Genomic DNA, 17,546 nt, shown 5'->3' with positions numbered 1-17,546 from the left:
TTTCTCTAAATTGAAAAAATTCAGCACTTTTATATAAAAAAACTAAATTAGCATTATTTGGTTGCACTCGTTTTGTCCGATACTGTATATATATATATATATATATATATATATATATATATATATATATATATATATATATATATATATATATATATATATATATATATATATATATATATATATAAGGGTTGTTCAAAAATAGGTTATGTCAAAAATTTGAAAAGAGCCCTAGCTTATTATCTGCCCTGACCCCAAATTTTTACTTAAAATTTTTTACAAAAATTTTTTTGAACATCGGAAAAGTCCCCACAGAGAGCAAAAGGGTCAATTTTCGCCCCGCTTTTAGGAAAACTTTACTCCGCTTGTTGGACCCTTAAATCTTAACCAATGTAATAAACTATCCAATTATATGGTAATGAGTCCTAAACTTACGTTTAAGGTTTTTTTCATAAATATTTTTTTAAGTAACTTTTAGAAGAATGAAAACATTAAAAGAACATTGAAAATTATCAAAACATAATATATTTAAAAAAAATATATATATATTTGTTTGAATACAATAAAATTTTTTTTTTACCAATACAAAATAAAAACCAAAAGTTTACAAGTGTTTCAAAAGTAAATTGGATCAAAAAGTAGATATTAAATAATACAATTGAGCGCAGCTTTGGCATGATCCTATTTATTTTCTACCATTTCGATTTCGCTTGTCCACATGAGTAAAAAGAAACGTTTCTTGCATTTTCTCTTCTGAATGTACTTTATTAACAAGTTGTTGAACTAATTTGACTGTTCTTTCTGAACAATCATTCACAACATCAAGATTCATGATGGCTGTTTCAAATTCTTGATAAAAATCATTTAAAATCTAATACTCTAGAGGAACCTTTATCCATTGAACCTCAGTTTTTCCATTACCAAGCATGTCAAATACAAGCCAGGACTTCTCTGAAGTTAGTGGAACTAAACTGGGAGGCTCATCCTGTGAAAAGCTTAAGCTCATCTGAATGTCTTTATCCAAATGTATTTCTAAGTAATACTCCTCTATAGGGGCTCGTTTTAGACCAAATAGTCTCTTAGCCATGTCGCCGCGTTCTTTACATTTCTAATCTGCAATTGTTACAATGACTAAATATAAGTCAAGGTACCAAGTATGTTGCATTGTGGATTTAGAAACAGCTTGAGCTCCAGCTTTATTCAATTCCTCAAACTTTCTCGTCTGCCAGTATGCTTTCATATCCTAGTAGTTACGGCTTAGATTTTTCAATTTTTAATTTAAAAATAAATAATATATCAATACTTTGTATTTATTCAAAATTATATCTTTATTTTAAAACAATTATTCAGACCGTGTACTTGCGTTGGAGCAGCTGAACTTAGTTTCGCTCTAAGAAACCATTCAGTGTAAAAAATGGAGAGGAACTTTGTCATTTCGGTGATTTCATCCCTGCTTCATTAATTCCAGGAACTTTTTCCATAAGTAGAAACAGTAAAATAAACTTTTACCCATGAATCTGGCATGATGAACAGCTCCAGGATTGTGAAGTTTAAATCTGTCGGTGTGCGACAGTACCATCAATGTCAGTTCAGCTAATTCCTGATAATCTCTACGAAACTTTCCATTCTAAACAAATTTTTTTCCTAAGTTATAATAACTTAAATAACTTACTATAAAATTTTAAAACTGGAAAATTATAAGTGAAGTACTACTTTACTATAATATTTTTTGGAAATAGGAAGGGAATTAGATTTTATTAAATTAATTTATTAAGCTATTATTACTCACCTTCTTAAAAACTTTAGTGCTAATTATATACTTAGGTCTTTAGAAAAGTTCGTAGAACACCCCTATAAAAAAAAAAAAAAAGCTTTTTTTAATTTTATTTTACTAAATGTTCAGAATAATGTCCATCATCTATACAGAGTTGCATCCTTTCAAGTCATTTGTCAAACGTTGTTTTATACTCTTCTTTGGGTATACTTTAAAGTAGCTTCGTTATGCGATTTTTTTGACTTTCGACGTCAGTATCGCAATCAAGACTTTTTTTTATCGAGTCGAATAGTCAATAATCGGATGGAGCTAAGTCTGGTGAGTATGATGGGTGGTGAATTATTGTAATTGCAGCTTGGTTTAGACAATTTGTAACGGTTTGAGTCACATGGGGTCGAGCGTTATCATGGAAAAATATGAAATTTTGAGTGTCTGTTTTAGGTCTTTGCTTATTTATTTCGCATATAAGAGGTTTCAAACAATTTTTTAAATAATATTCGCTAGTAATGGTGTCTCCCTTTTCAACATAACCCAAATGAACAACACCTGTTGTTTTGAAGAAGATGTAGAACATGTTTTTCGGCTGAAACCTGTCGCATTTATTATAGTTCTTGGACTTTCACCTTCACCTACCCGACTAGCGTTAGCCGAATTAAGTCCAACTTGTCTCAAATAAAACCACAGCTCATCCACTATAATAATATCATATAGTCTCCATGGGCCGTTGCTGAAAAGGGCTAAGTTTTCCTTACATGCCTCAACCTTATTCTTACGATTTTGATCGGTTTACTCGTGGGGTATCCAACGTGGTGTTAATTTTCTTTTTTTAAGTGCGTTGTGAATGATTTCGATGATTGTAAAACAATTGATGTCAGGGCTTCAATTATACCATGTATTGCATGCGTATTTTCTTCAATAATGGCTCGCACACGTTCAATATTCTCAGCTGTATAAGTGGTTTGAGGGTGCCTTGAGCAAGGATCATCTTCAAGACTCTCTCTACCATCTTTAAATAAAGTAGCCCACTTGGCAACTGTACTATATTTTAGAGCTTGCTCACCATGAACTAAAACCAATTCATCGGTTATGGCTTGTGCTGAAACTCCAAGTAGAGCACGGATTTTAATATATGCTCGATATTCAAAGTTTTCCATTTTTCAATTTTTTCTTTTAAACTTATTAAGTAAAATTTAAATAACTTTTTTAATAAACATTTAAAATATTTCAACAAGTACTTAAGATGTTCATAATTAAACACAGTTTAAAATGATATATTTCCTGTCTTATTGTATCTTTTTGGATGAAGCTCTATGAACTTCTCTAACGACCTAAGTATCTGCAAAATTAAATAGCGCTCAACCTTTGTTCACTAATCCAGGAATCAATAGGTGTTGATAATCTTTTTAAATCATGATTTTCAGTATCTAGATTCCAATGGTTTTTAAGAACTTTAAATAATTTATTTTCTGGTCCTAAAGTATGACTGCTTGGGTAAAGCTTCCAAAAATGGGTAACATAACGTTCAAAAATATTGCGTCGACGAGCAGTTAATAACATAGGACGCTTTAAGTGCATAATGATTCTGCTACAAGCTCCTTTTGCTTTACCTGTGTTAGCGCTAGTGGTATCAATGCAAAGACACTGAAGTTTATCCTCTAATCCAAAGTTAAGTTTTTCTATAGCTTCTTTTTGGTGTTCTCCAGAACCTGAGTCTATTGCTGGAAATCCAAGTAACTCGGTTTGTCCTTTAATCTTAGCAAGAACAGCTTACCTATCTTTTAAAAATTGTTTTCCTCTCACAATTTTTCCATCAAAATGAATTGTTATTAGAGAGTTTGAAGATTTAGAAATGCTTTTTATATGGTCTCTGATTTCATTTGCACCCATTAACACAGCATTATCTGCTGCTCTGTATGATGAAGATTTAGAGCATACAAAATCAGACATGCACCCTCCTAAATTGAAAATAATACTGCTAAGAATTGCTGTATGTTGACGTGGAGCTAAACCCTCTACAACTGCTGTGTGAGCAGTACGGCGCAAGATGTGTTTGGGTAGGTTGACAGAATTTGTAAGATCAATATATGGCTCAATTTCAATTCACTATCAGTTGAATCGCTTTTATTATTACGCTGGTATTAAGAAAACTTAATGAATTTTCAGAACCAGCATCAGATACATTGTTTAACAGGGTTGTTTCTTTTGCTTAAGCTTTTTAGCTTCATCCAGTCCTGCACCATTTTTTTGACCTTAATCCTATAAAATGGAATTATTATTATTAAATGCTTATAAAAACTTAAAAATATATTTTAGTATTTTGATAAGGTTATACAGTTTGATCTATCATTACCTTAGCTTCTCAGTTGTAATTACTTCAAATCTACCACATACCCATGGAACTACAAGTTTAGATATTACCAGCAATGTAACTGAATGGTAGGACAATTCGGTGAGAATGATCCACTTTTGTTTGGACATCCTACGATAAAACTCAGTTTAACTTCAGGTTTAGAATTTCTCAGAAAGTTGTAGTATTGAAGAATTTCTTGTGTAGTTGCAAATTTTGTTGTTGAGAATGGTATAATTTATTTTTCCCACTAGAAAAGTATTATCAACTCTTTCAACTTTTTTTTTGGGTGGCATCATATAAGTTATAAATATTTTATGGTAATCTAAAATTAAATGTTTACATGTAAGTATATTAGATAAAATAATCATATAAGATTATATTAATTATAAACATATAAGATTATATTAATTTTGAGAATGAAAAATTTATTTTTTATTCTATTTAAATTTTTTTTATTCTTTATTCAAGATAAAATTTGTTCAGCAAAAAAAGTTATGTTTTTAAATATAAAATTATACACAAAAATTGAAGTGTAAGATATTTTAAAAAACCACCAAAAACCCGCTTTTTGCTGAAAAAAAAACAAATACTTTGAATGTTTATTTATGAAAAGAGCCCCTTAAACTTAAGTTGTATAACTCATTGCCATGTTATTGGATAGTGTATATATATATATATATATATATATATATATATATATATATATATATATATATATATATATATATATATATATATATATATATATATATGTATATATATATATATATGTATATATATATATATATGTATATATATATATATATATATATATATATGTATATATATATATATATATATATATTTATATATATATATATATATATATATATATATATGTGTGTGTGATACAAATAAGTAATTAATATATATATAAATCACTTGATTGTATCTATTAATTATCATTTAAGTGCAAGTTTATTGTTGAGTGCACTAAACGAATTTGCTCTTGAATGAATCAGAGTTAATTATGCTTCCTTACGGCAAAATAAAATTCTGCTTAAAGGCCAACTTTTTGGCAGGCAGAAATCGATGGCCGCGACCATAAGCCTCCCAAAAAATTTTGGACTCATACATTTTCTGCCTCCTCATTGGTGACCAATACCAGAAAGTTTTTTGTTTTTTTTTTGGGCACGGCGGTCATATCGACTTTTAAAACTCCCAAAAGCTATTTTAAAGAAACGCGAAAATTTATCAAAACTTGATCCAAAACATCCGCAAATGAGTCTTTTTTCGAAAAATAGCCAAATATTATAAATTCTAACATTGAATTAGGGTTATAATTACATTGTTAAGTTATGCTTTTTGAATCAAAAAACAAAGTTTAAACATTTGTCATTTGTTTTTTTCATATAATTTGCTCTTTAAAAGTTATAATTGGTTCTCAAATTGCAGTTTACAACTATTTGTCTAAATTAAAGTTATATAATAGTTTTAAGCAAAATAACCATCAAAATATCTTATATATTTTATAAGAAAAATAAATTTACGATACCACTAAATAGATAAATGTTGTAAACTGGAATTTTTGATGTATATGTTAGGAATCCACGTGGGAATTTTCAGATCATATGATTCATCATAGATAAAGGCTATCTAAGAGTTTGTAATTTATTTATTAGTTATTTTATCAATCAAAAAGATGACTCAGAAACCAATATGGGCTTTTTAAATATATTATTGTCAGAGTAATGTTGTTATTTGATGCGTAAAAATATAAGCAATTGTATTATATCATACGTGTGGTAGAGTAGGAAGAGTATCTTTGTTAATAAATTTTAAATCAAACTTTTAAATCTGGAAAATTTAGTTCAAGATAAAGGATTAAAAAAATTTTGTTATTATTTAATTCAAATAACTTTTGCATAACATTTCTGTCAATATTGTTCTTTAGCACAATTTTACGACAACTTTTTTATTCAACTAAATTTTTCCATATTTAAAAAATTTTAAATTTATAAATACTTAATAATTAAATATTTATTTTACAATTACTAATAATCAAATTTGAGTTCATAAATTTTAATAAATTTATTAAATGTTTACATTTTTTTTAAATTTGTTAAATAACCTAACTTTAACACAATAATAATTCAACACAATTTATTAAATTACCTATATTTTACACAATAATAATTTCTTTATAAAGTAAAATACCCAAAATGCGTGTTTAAAATAAAATTAACTTATAGCATTACTGTTTTCACATTACTTTAAGTGTAAATCATATTATATACTTTTGAAATTTGAAAACTTATAGCATTACTGATTTCACTTTACTTTAAGTGTAAATCATATTATATACTTTTGAAATTTACTTATAGCGTTACTTATACTATTAGTATAAGTAATACTGTAAGTAAATGTCAAAAGCATATATGATTTAGTCTAAAAGTTTTAATTTTATTATATGCCTTTGACAAAAGCTTAATCGTCATCATTGTGTCATTCTTCAATGGATTTTATTTATTGCTGGAACAAAAAAATCATAGCTGTTAATCTCTCTTAATTAATAATGTTTTATTTTTATTAATTTTCGTTGTTAATTTATTAAACAGTTAACGTTTTTTAAATCTTATTTTAATTTTTACTTTTTTTTTTATTTTGCAATATGTTACTAGGGAAAAGAAATATTCAAGTTTTTTCTAAAACCAATTTTTCGAATAAACCGCGGTTTTCAATGTTTAAAAAACCGGTTTTCCGGTTTTCTAGTGTATTTTTTTATTATATATATTTTAGGGGAACAACAGCAGCAAAAACATAAATATATATAGTACAATGTCATATACGTAGGGAGGGGGGGCACGTTGATACACTTTTTACATTTTCTGACATTAAAAGCTAAATATTATATTTAGAGTGGAAATAATAACTTGTATATGTTACACTGAGTATCCTGCATATTTTAGTACCAAAATTTTATTGATTAGAACATAATTAAAATAAATACAGCACAAAAAGGTAAAGATTTGTGTATCAACTTGCTCAAATGCTGGGGCAAGTTGATACACACCATGGGGCTAGTTGATACATTTAGTAAGACTTGAAAATGAAGTTTTAAAAAACTAATTAAGTAAACAAAAGATTAGGTAAGCAAACACAAAAGATTAAGTAAACAAACTAAAAAAAGAGGTTTTTTTTTTAATCACTCTAAATAATTTTCACAAATAAAAGCAGGAGTACCATCTGTACATTTTTCATGGGCCCACAATTTACAGTCTACACACTGAATCCAAGTTTCCCTTGATCTACTGTTCGAATAGGGCTCGCCACACACAAGACAGAAAGTATCATCAATGTAGTAGATTTCCTCCACGTTCAAAGCAGAATCGACACCTCCAGAAAATGCAGGATCTGGCCTATCACTAACAGACGAGGGCAGAAACAGGACAGCGTCAATCCGAAAACAATTGAAAGGAAAAGTCCCTCTAGATTTGAAGCCTGACTGTATGTTAGCAGGTGACATGGCAAGCTTGAATGTATTACAACATATAGCGGGAATGTCAAGAGGCTGCATTGGCCGCCCAGGATGGCTATTTAGCCATGCATCGCACTGAACATTATAATGTCTCTTTAGTGAAAAAAACACTAAACGATCCAAAGACTGCAGTCTGTGCGAACAATGAGGAGGGAACGAAAGCATATGAATACCATTTTCCTTGGCATATTGAATAGATTCAAGAGATACATGAGATTCATGATTCAACAGCAGCAAGACAGGTTGTTCAACTGTTGGTTTACAATGTTTCACAAAATGTTTCAAAAATAAAAAAAAAAATTCATCCAGCCAGAAATATGACATGCTCGAACAGAGCCGGGGGGACCTCCATCTACCATTCGTTCACTATACCTGACCCTAGGAAATATGAACATTGGAGGACATGCGTGTCCCAAAGCATTGACTCCACAGCACGAGGTTGCTAATTTACCCCTCTCTGAATTTGTTACAGCTCCCACTTGTTTGACGCCTTTTGGAGCTACTATTTTTGATGGTTTCTGAACTGTGGTTAGTCCAGTCTCATCTACATTCCAAATGTAGTGTGGTTCGAAATGGAAACGGGTGTACAGGCTCTCTAAATTGTTGTAAAATAAATCAACATTTGTCCTGTTAAAACTTGTCATTCTACTTAAAGAAGTGGCCTCGGGCGTTTTGATAGACAGGACATTTTCATGTCTTTTTATGAGCCCTTTAAACCAGTCTACTCCTGCAGATTGAATGGCATGCCAGGAACAATGAATTATTTTTTTGTAGACTCTTAGCATACTGATATGCAAGCTTTCTTGTTTCTTTTGGCGAAAGACCAAAAAATATTTTCGCCGCGTCTAGCAGATAATTAACAAGTTCTTGCTCCTCTGCAGCAGTAAATAATAGTTTGCGTTTGGAATAACCAGATGTGGAAACTCCTTCCTTGGCTTTTTTGCAGAAACGAAGTAATGTCATTTTATCTAAGCCATGGGTCAAGACGACTGTTCTGAGACTTTGCTTTTTTGAAATGACTTGCTCAGCAGCAAGTTTAAGGACTTCCAATGAGGCCCCAAAAGTAGTTTTTCTTTTATATGTTCGCACCATCTGAAATTATAAAAAACTAAAAACGTTTACTTTCTCTAGAAATCTAAATTTATATTTAATACCAATATAATCACACTACGAACTTTTAAAGAGTTTACAAATATACGAAAACATTGATACTAGCGGTACGGCAACTTAAACTCTGTTATAAAAGTCATTTTCTCATTCCGTCAACTCCGTTACTGAAATTTTGTCCTACTGCTATAAAAACGCAATTCTTGTACAAGTAACATAAAAAACAGCACCGTGGGTAGTAATACTTATTGTTAATATAAACTAGCATTTTATCGGATATTTCCAACTAAAATTTAAAATTTTGTGTGCACAATTGTTAATCAAAATCCGTAGATATCCTGCATTTAGGACTATTGTTATACTCAATAATTTTTTTTCTTTTGTATTAAGGCTAATCGGGGACATAATTTGGTGCTTTAGACATGCTAATATATGGTATTTTAATACATGTATTTATTTACACCTTATCCTGTTGTAGCTCATGTCAAAAACTTGCTGTCCCCACATTTTTTGTCCACTCCGTTATTACATTCTAAAATAGTCACGGGTTTGTAGTTTTTACTTATTTACTAATTAAAATAATGAAAAAAAGTCAACTTTTATGGAATTTATTAACATTTAAAGTTATATCGTGCTGCAAGTATTATTTATATAAAAATGAGAGCCTAATTACCTTATTTTAAAAATGATATCCTTATTAGAAGTCTACTCCGTTACACTTTTTTATTCCGTAAAATTACAAATTTTTATATGGCGTGTTTTAGTACTCTTTTGGACAATATAGCAATAAAAGATTTTAAAGATGTTTTCTAATGAGTAATAATGAGATATTATTGATTATGTATAATTATGTCTACTCCGTTACTGTCAACTCCGTGATTTCCTCTTAATAACGGAGTTGACAACAACATAACGGAGCTGACATCACGAAGATAAAAAAAATCAAAAGCTTTAAAATAAGCTATTTTCTGCATTAAATAAACACGTCACCCATTAGGGACTTATTGCAGCGATAAAATATGATTACCTTGCAGCGTTAAATATGATTACCATACGTACGCTGCATTCTTTTACTTTCAAGTTATTGTAAGAGTAACTTGTAAGTATTTTAGTATTAGGATTTCATTTATTGTTTGGTTTTTATTTACATTTGACTCTAGTACGTTTTTTTTTTAAATAAATGTAAATCTTGAAATATATTTTAATAATAATAAATAAATAATAAATAAACTTTTGGTGTATTAACAATTACAGTTATTATACTATTTTTCCAAAAGAAATACAACTAGACATATAACATAAAAACTTCAAAGAAATCTTGTGCTGAAATTCAGAAAGCGTTTCGGGACAGACAATTAGAAAAAAATACAGACATATTTCGTGAAAAAGAACGCAAACGTTGGCATATGCGGCGTGAGCAGAAGAAGGTTAAAGAAATATCAGAATTATCAGAAAGAAAAAAACGAATTGTTCGTCGTTGTTGGCGCGTCCAGAAAGCAAAATTTAGAGCTGCAAAAAGAAAGATTGAAACATCGTTATCAGAGTCACCGGAACGCGAGTTGAGTAGGAATAACGAACGCAAACAAAAAGGTAGAGCAAAGGTTGCTTACCAAAAAACAAAAGCTTATAGAAAAACACAAACATTAACGGACGAGTTGGAAAAAGCTAATTGTTCAGCCCAAAAATACAAAAAACGTTGGTTAAGGCTTAAAAGTTTCCTGCCTGGTTTACAAGCAAGTTCACCTACAACCACTAATAGATCATCTACTTTTTCTGTAGAAAACGGTTTTCTTACAAATGAAACAAGCAGGATGTCAAATTTATTAGCAGGTAATAAAACCCCAAACTCCTCTTTTTTATCAAAAAGTACAACTCCAAACAGCGAATGCCATCGTGGTAATGCATCGCTTGAACACTGAAACACAGGATTTGAGTTTCTTACACGTGATGACAATTCTAGAATAACAACTGGAAAGAAACAGACTGTAACAAAAAATAAAGATAAAAACAAAAGCGACTACTACTCGATTTATTAATAAACCTTTATGAAAAATTTAGCGCGGAATATACGAGAAACAACATTTCATATACAATGTTTACTCGTTATCGCCCATTTTTTGTCCGCAAACCGTCGGCTAAAGATAGAGATACATGTCTGTGTAAAAAACACGAGAAGATACAATTACTTTGTGATAAACTTATTAACCTGCGTGTTTTGAAAGAAAAAAATATTAAAGAAGTAGTGAAACAAGTTTGTTGTAGTACTGATAGAAGAGAATGCATGTTCAGAGAATGTAACATTTGTTTTAAGTCTCGTGTTCAATTTTAAGCAAAAGGATTGCTAAAAGATGTAAGTATTATAGTTTGGTACCAGTGGGAAAAAGAAAAACAGGAATATGAAAATATGGGAGAAAAGAAAACAACAAATGTTATCAGGAAAAGTGTGAAGGGTGGAACACTTAAAGATCTTAAATTAAAATTCTGTGAATCAATTCGAAACGAGCTATGCAAGCATGTTTTTATAATAAGACACCAGTTCAGAATGTACAAACAATTAAAAAAAACAGTAAATAAGAACGAAGCTGTTATACATATAGATTTTTCTGAGAACTATGTGTGCAAGAATTTTGCTACAATTCAATCTTCACATTTTGGAGCAAGTAACAAACAAGCTACATTGCATACAGGAGTAATTTATAAAATGGATGGACATCAGTCATTTACAACTATATCCGACGCTTTGAGGCACGATCTTCCTTCTATATGGGCACATCTGGAACCCGTGATAATTGAACTCAAGATAGATAACCCACAAATTACAGATCTTCATTTTTTTTCTGATGGACCAACCACACAATATAGGAATGAGCAAAACTTCTTCTTATTCTCTACATTGATATACGAATTAAAATTTAATTTAGCCAGTTGGATTTTTTTTGAAAGTGGGCATGGCAAGGGAGCACCAGATGCGATATGAGGATATGTGAAATGTCAGGCAGATCAATTGCTTAATATGGGTTGTGACCTTCCAGATGCAGAAAGTTTATATAATTTTCTTAACAATGGACATTCATTAATAAAGTTTTACTATATTGAGGGATCTAAAATTACTTCTTTTGACTCAAAATGTTCCAAAACAATAAAGGCTATTACAGGCACTATGAAATTGCATCAACTGCACATAGACAGAAAATTTAATGTTTTGTATCGAGATTTAAGTTGCTTCAGTAAGAGGGCTACAGTTTGCACATACACTACAATTTAAAGCGATATATATTTTCCAAAAACTCTAGCACGGTAAAAAAAATATTTGTGTATTTTATTATTTTGCTAATTTATTTGTTTCTATAATAATTAAATTTATTTTAAGTACTTCCGTGAATTTCTTTTTAATATTGCAGAATTTTAACAGTGATGAAAGTATTACTTCGGCCAATGCAATGGATGTCAATGATTACCAATTTCAACATTTAAGCAACAATATCATTGATCTGGTTAATTTCGATGAAAATTTGAATATCTTGTTGATTGAAGCAAATGATGCTGTGAGCGACCACGACTTTTTTCACATTAATGATGTATAGTAATGATCCAGTAACGGAGCGGACAGTATTTGCACAATTTAAATCCGAAAAAGATTTTTGTCGAGTTAGTTTCTTTTTTTTACGACGCTTTACCTTTTTTAAAAAGACAATGTACTGAATTTATTTGTATACTAAGATTTTCCCTTTAATTTAGAATTCCCTTTAATTAAAAATAATTACACTGTTTTGCTTTTAATTAATAAATAATTAGCAAATGTCAGTAACGGAGCAGACATTGTCACAAAAATTAAATTTTTTATGTCATTAAATTTGGCTAATATACTTAACATGTAGGCTGTAGTTATAGTACCCAGTATATTTCATTACAAAAATAGAATTTGTTACAAAAATAGTAATTGACAGATGTAGTTACATTTATGTTACTGTAACGGAGTGGAAAAAATTATTGGGTCTCATTACTTGAAGATATCCAAAAACATTTAAAAAGCAGATTCGTGCAATACTAAATCTATTTTGTACATCCCTAATGATGAAATTTAACATACTTGTTAAAATTTTATAGATAGTCCAAACTTTATTTTCATGCAACATTAGTTGCGACAAAACCGTCTTATGAGAAATTGACTCATAATTGTCATGGGTTGATTTTGAAATTTGGACGCGTTTTTTTAGAAACGTGAAATATAAGAATGGAACAACTTAGTTGGATTGTAATCCAAAAGATTGGATAGCAAAAGTTTTAAATACTAGTATTAATAATAATTAGGCCGTAGGCCTAACAATGTTTTATTAGGCCTATTTACCTATTTACTATCTGTGCGAGAAAAAAACATTAGTCTACACCAAACAATTTAATTGCATTAATGCAAACACATAAATAAAAAAATTTTCCGGCCATATTCAAATGCTTTACCAAAGGGGTAAGATGATACAGTGTATCAATTTGCCCCGAGTGGTCTGTATCAACGTGCCCTTTTAGACTGTGTTGCATTAAATTCGAGTTAAATTTTAACAGAAGCAACGAACAAACAAATGACATATACAAAATCATTTAGCAATGTTTTCTTAAATTTATGGAAAGGTTGATGAGCTAAATGTACTTACCTTTTTTATAAAATCTCTTACAAAACACGTTATCAGTTTTTTTCGAAAGTTGCTCGATTTACAAAATGCTTCCCAGCTTGATCAATTTTGAAATGAACGGAAATCTTTTTACTTAGGACGTTAGGGAACTAAAAAGCTATTTCCCGTACGAAATCTTATTCGCGCAATTAGTGTAATAGCTGTTTTATTAGCTTTGTATCAATTTGCCCACGTATCAACTTGCCCCCCTCTCCCCTACATTGTATACAATTGAGCAGCAAACAAGTCTTTTTAATGGTTAATTTTACGTTTCTTAAGATAATAAGAACATCAAAAACATAAAGCATTAAGTGTTTCATTATTTAACCTTGACCTTAGTTTTTTGACAAATAGACCACTTGCAGAAAATGACCTTTAAGCTTCCACGCTTTTTACTTGGATTGACTTCAAAGCCGTGTGCAACAAATACTGCCGTTTCTTTGAGATTAGTTTGGAAGTTGATTCTCTTTTTTGTTTCTTTGGTGAAACCCCTTTGACTCTCTCTCTGATAGAGAACTCGAGCTCTTCTGACAAGGAAGTAAATTGTTGTACTTGTTCCTTACTAGTTTCATTATCTGACAAATTTTCCTCATCTGTAGACTCACTTCTCTTTTGCTCAAACAAACGATTAAACAAACTTGGTGCATAGTAGCAATTGCATTTCTCTTTGGCATGGAATTTTCGAAAATGTCATAAGTTACTCCATTAATTACATCAGGATAATTCAGATATTTAACTAAATTTACTAATATAGCATTCGTCCTCACAGTGACTCTTTTAGTAAATGAGTCAACTAGCATTTGACTAAAGGTGTTTTCCTGGCTTTTTAGCTGCTTGAAAATAAACTTTAGAATACCATCAGATGAGAGCAAGTACGAATCTGTTCTGAAAAGTGCTTCAGCACCAACCTTAGTTGGTTCTAAAGCATTTAATAGATTTTGTTTGGTGGTAAATTTCTTGATATCTTCATAATGATTCATCAGCAGAGCCTTAATCAATTTAGCATCTTTGGGCAGTTTATATCCTTGTGTCTCTAGAGCTCAAAACATTCTCAAGCATTGACTAGTTGAGAAAACACGAAAGGGCAGCCCATCACATGAAATAAGCTCAGCCAAAACAACATCAACAGGATCCTTTATCTTAAAAAATGAATCAATGGGTTTAATGACTTTGAGTTTCCTCTCAAGAGTAACAACAGCAGCAAACGTGATGTTGTGCTTTGTCCTCAGGATGTTCCTCCCCAGCAAACATGTCAGCGTTGAATCAACGTTGAAAACCGGTCGCAGCGTAGAAAAAGCGTTACAGTCACAAAAACAACGCGCTTTCAACGTTGAATCAATGTTTGTTATTGTATACTAAATCGCAGTAAATTTAAACGTTGAATAAGCGTTGAAATTGTAACGTAATTTAGCTTCTCAAAAAAAGACGTTTATTCAACGTGGAATCAACTTACGCAACAAGCCATTTTAAATTTACGATTCAAAATCTATGCTTTATCAACGTTAAAAATTAACCGCTTTATAAACGTCACATTTTCAACGTTGAATAAGCGTATAAATATCAACTTATATTATCTTCTCAAAAACCCGCGTATATTCGACGTTGAATAAAAGTAAGCAAATAATCACTGTAAAAACGTCGCAAAGGTTGCAGGTTGAAGGTTTATCAACGTTAGACATATGCTGCTTTTTCAACGTATTTAAGCTATTTATGAAACAACGCTTGTTCAACGTTACATATACCAACGTTGAAAATGTGGTAGTTAAAAAACGTTGAAAAAGTGTTATTTTGCCAACGTTAATGAAACGTTGTTTTGACAACGTTGAGGAAGTGACATATTAAAAATTATTGTCTCATTAACTAGCCATTACAAAAATAATTTGCCGTAAAGAAAAGGCAATGAAAACTTAATAGAATGCATGCAGATGGTATAGAAAAAATATTTTGATAAAGTTATGTTTTATAACTTCTTTTTATTGCGGCTAATTTAAAACTTTTAGATTTTGCATCAAATTGTATATGATATACATGAATCTCAGAGTATATTCGGTTTATTCAGGTTATTTTTGTTGATGATTTATTTATTTTAAAATGACCATTTTCATAAATTGCAAAGTTGTATTAAATATGTTATTTCTAAGTTAAAAATAGCACTTAATTTTAATAAGATTCAGATGTTTTAAGTAATATCAAAATTAGTAAAACATAATAAGTCAAACTAAATTTAGTCTGTTCACAGACTAATTTTTTTATTTATTTGAAATACTTTAAACACCTTACCCTAATTATCAAGCAAATAGTCAGTATAAAATCTTCGACCGATAATGAAAGTATGCATTATTAAGTTTTTTTTATATAAAAACACTTTTGGATAAGAAACTTTATTTCCATTTTTTTGAAAAACTTCTAATTTTAATAGGAAAAGTATTAAGTCCTAATTATAGAGTTAGTGTTGTATATTTAATTCTAACATTTATTCTTTATCATATATTTTTATTTATTTTAATAATATGTATTTATGCATATATATATATGGGTAAATTTATGAATATATATAAAAAAATATATACATTTTATATATGTATATATAATGTTTATATTTCTAGTCCTAATTTTAGAGTTATTGTTGTATATATAATTCTAACATTTATTATTTATCACATACCTTTGATATGTATTTTTATTTATTTTAATATTATGTATTAATGCATGTAATTATGAATATATATATATATATATATATATATATATATATATATATATATATATATATATATATATATATATATCAGAAATATATACATTTTATATATACATATATATATATATATATATATATATGTATATATCTACATATATATATATATACATTATATATATATATATATATATGTGTGTGTGTGTATATGTATATATATATATATATATATATATATATATATATATATATGTATATATAATATATACATATATATATATATATATACATATAAACATATATATTTGTTTATAAATGTACATATATATATATATATATATATATATATATATTTATATATATATATATGTATATATACATATATATACATACATTATATATATATATATATGTATATATATGTGTGTATATGTATATATATATATATATATTATATATATATATATATATATACATATATATATATACATATAAACATATATTTTTGTTTATAAATGTATATATATATATTATATATATATTTATATATATATATATATATATATATAATTATATATGTTTATATTATATATATATTATATACATATATGTTTATATTATATATATATTATATATATATATAATATAAACATTTATGTATATATGAATATATATATATATATATATATATATATATATATATATATATTATATATATATATATAATTATATATGTTTATATTATATATATATATTATATACATATATGTTTATATTATATATATATTATATATATATATATTATAATATAAACATATATGTATATATGAATATATTTATATATATATATATATATATATATATATATATATAATTATATATATTTATATATATATATATGTAAATAAAACAAATGATGCCTTTTTTTTAGATGATCTATTACAATGACTTCACAATCTTGGGCTTAAGTTGTTTATTTTAAAAACAGATTGAAGCAGAGGCAGTTGATCTATGTTGTAGGGTAGAAGATGGTTGGTTATTTTTGTCAACTGGTGTTCATGCAATGAAAGCTGCCTATAATAGTTTTCCAATTGATTATTCATGGAACAAGCTTAGAGTTAAAAGATTTAAAGTTACTGGAGGTCATTAAATTTTACAGTACTGATTGCTATTTTAATTGTTTTATATTAATAAAAAAACTGTTATAGTTTTATATTAATGGTGAAGTACTATATCAAATAAACATCTAATAAGTCTTATTTTTATTTTAAGATAAGTAAAATTTTAAATCTGTTTATTGTATTATGATTGCCTAGATATATATCGTAATCTGTTTGCACTGGGTCAACATTTTAGTTTATATTTGTTTTATTAAATAATTACTTATAAGTATCTATTATTAGATAAAGAAGTAGGCGAAGGATTTACTTTTA

General features: G+C 28.5%; 1 long non-coding RNA gene across 3 annotated transcripts in view; it reads left to right on the top strand.

The window, feature by feature from the left end:
- The window catches only part of LOC136092353 (uncharacterized), a 37,870-nt gene that overhangs the window by 15,365 nt on the left and 4,959 nt on the right, over positions 1 to 17,546 (top strand). For all 3 annotated transcript variants that reach the window (XR_010644359.1, XR_010644360.1, XR_010644361.1), the window contains 2 exons: positions 17,045 to 17,255; positions 17,517 to 17,546. The exon at positions 17,517 to 17,546 is cut by the window's right edge. This is a non-coding gene — a long non-coding RNA (uncharacterized LOC136092353). The remainder of the gene's footprint in view (positions 1 to 17,044; positions 17,256 to 17,516) is intronic.

This window comes from Hydra vulgaris, chromosome 15, assembly GCF_038396675.1.
Source record: "Hydra vulgaris chromosome 15, alternate assembly HydraT2T_AEP".
Lineage (NCBI taxonomy): Eukaryota > Metazoa > Cnidaria > Hydrozoa > Anthoathecata > Hydridae > Hydra > Hydra vulgaris.
This window is presented reverse-complemented; position numbering and strand designations above follow the sequence as displayed.